The sequence below is a fragment of the Trifolium pratense genome, linkage group LG4 (genome assembly GCF_020283565.1).
Source record: "Trifolium pratense cultivar HEN17-A07 linkage group LG4, ARS_RC_1.1, whole genome shotgun sequence".
Taxonomy (NCBI): Eukaryota; Viridiplantae; Streptophyta; class Magnoliopsida; order Fabales; family Fabaceae; genus Trifolium; species Trifolium pratense.
Window position 1 is genome coordinate 6,574,918 of NC_060062.1, and position 2,399 is coordinate 6,577,316.

The following is a 2,399-nucleotide window of genomic DNA, read 5'->3' on the forward strand; positions in this document are numbered from 1 at the left end:
TAATATAATCATATGGTGACATTGTTTTTATTGTCATGATAGGAAAAAAAAACATTTAAATAAAATATTGGGAAAGATAAATTTATTATAAATAACAGTGATTCTAATGATCATTTTACATTTGTCTCAATTGAGATTTAAACTTCGTCTTTTGAGGTTGCAATATCAATCTCTTACCAATTTTCTAATTGATGACGACATTCACATCTGAGTAAAACGTTAACGCATTTTCCAACATAAAAACCATGACATTTATAGAATCGACATTCATAATCATCTTTACATGGCGTTGGTGTTACTGTGATATAAAAGAGAAGAAACAAATATTACCGAAAGGAGTGAAAGATTTTGTATAAGATAAACAAGTTCAAAAGGGTGAAAAAAATGGTTTACCTGCACTAGCTTCCGGTAAAACAAGAAATAAGGAAATAAAGAGGATTAATAAATAAACAAGGTGAACAAATTTAATAATTTTTGTCATATTTTTTCTTCTAAGCTTGCAACAACTAAAAATTTATTAACCACTTTATGTTGCAAAAGTTCTATGTTTTTGTTTATTTGTTTCGATAAATATTTGTTTGAATTTATAGATTTTCAAGAATACTTTCAAAAATTACAACTTTCATGTTTGTTTGTTTAGCTCGATCAATAGACAAATACAACTTTCATTTTTTTTTTCTAGCCTTTTATTATAGAAAGGGGCAACAATTGAAAAACACACATATTTAAATAAAAATAATAAAAAACATGAAAAACTAGTTTTATTGTCTTTTTTGAAAAAGAAATTTTTTTATTTTTTTTTGAAAACTAGAAAAACATTCATGCATTTGCACGTACGCGGTTTCGCCCTGTTGGTTATCATGTTAAAGTAGCAATTATAGTATTAAAATATTTAATATTTTAGTACTAAATAGAAATTAGGATATCCTGTGAGTTTAACTAAGTTGTCATGAAATTACATTATATACGTAGGGATCGATGTTCGAACCCCGGTCATCCAACTTATTCACATAAAGGGTGGAATTTCTAGCCACTAGGCGTATTTTAGATTTTGTAAAAAATAAAAATAACAAATATTTATCTTTTAACTATAATTATTTTAGAAACCCGTGAGTTTAGCTCAGTTGGTATGAACATCGCATATATTATGCGGAAGTCAGGATTTGAACCCTGGACACTCTAGTTAATCATTACCGTAAAAAAAACGAATTATTTTAGAGCATATCCTTAATATCATGATGACAGCGAATATTTTTTTAGAAAATTATTATTTTTGGTGTAGTTTTGTGCGAGGGAAAAACACGATTATACTATTTGTTTTTTGTTTACAATAGAGTCAACAAGGATCGAACCCAAAACCTTTAACATACTACTTAAATTCTTCACCATTAGATCAAATCTATTATTTTTTCTTGTGTTATTATTTTGTTTTATTTTGAATTTTGACGCTTTTTCATTTTTTGCCCACATTGATCATAAAAGGTTAGAAATTAAAGAAATAGGAAAAATAATGGAAGGTGGCCTTTGTCGATTGAAAGAGTTAAAGGACAAATTGATTACCTAACAACTTAATTGATATCAGTTTGATTAATATAACGAAAAATATAAATGTGACTCGTATGAAACTGACACCAATCATATCATTCTTTTAGGCGTAAAATTTATGATAGTCGCAATTTTTTACTTTTAAAGAATATTGTCGACAATCATTAGAATTTCATATAATTTTAAACACTATTCCACAGTGGACCACTCCACCGTAGCATTATAGCCTTGCTAATGAATCTAATTTTAGGAAGTTTTCTTAAAGATCTATAGCATAATTTTTTTTATTGAAATAATTAATAAACAAAGCATAGGATTTTTACCGTATAAAGTTATCAATAAAATTATATTTGTCCAAAGCTTAGTAGAAAAATTATGTTGAGTCCTTGTACCAAAAAAAAAAATGTTGAGTCCCGTTTAGCTCAGTTGGTAAGGGATATCACATTTTATATGCAGGAGTCGGAGTTCGAACTCCGAACACCCCACTTATCCACTTTAAGAATGGAATTTCTAGCGATTAAGCTACCTAACAAAAAAAACAAAGAAAAATTATAGTTGAAATGTTTCTGTGTGTGTGTGTCTATATATATATATGGAGATGGATCAAATTACACCGGTGTAACATTTGAGTAATATTACACCGCTCAATAATGTTTTAACGAATACAAATTTTACAAAATCACCCGTTGGATTGAAAGCTTATATCGTATAGATCATCTATGTTAAGTTTTACAAAAATCTAAAATCGTTTGATATGTTATTGAGATCATTCAAAATCAATGGTTTATGTGTTTTTATTGAATGCCGTTAATCTTAATCTATCTCAATAACATATCAAATGATTTTAGATTTTT

At 27.6% G+C, this 2,399-nt stretch overlaps 1 long non-coding RNA gene across 1 annotated transcript; it reads right to left on the reverse strand.

Annotated features, from left to right (window-relative positions):
• LOC123924836 lies at positions 1-669 on the reverse strand. The gene is made up of 2 exons (XR_006814854.1): positions 394-669; positions 1-298 (listed from the first exon to the last, which is right to left on the reverse strand). It is a non-coding gene; the product is annotated as an uncharacterized LOC123924836 (long non-coding RNA).
• Positions 670-2,399: the final 1,730 nt, after the last annotated feature.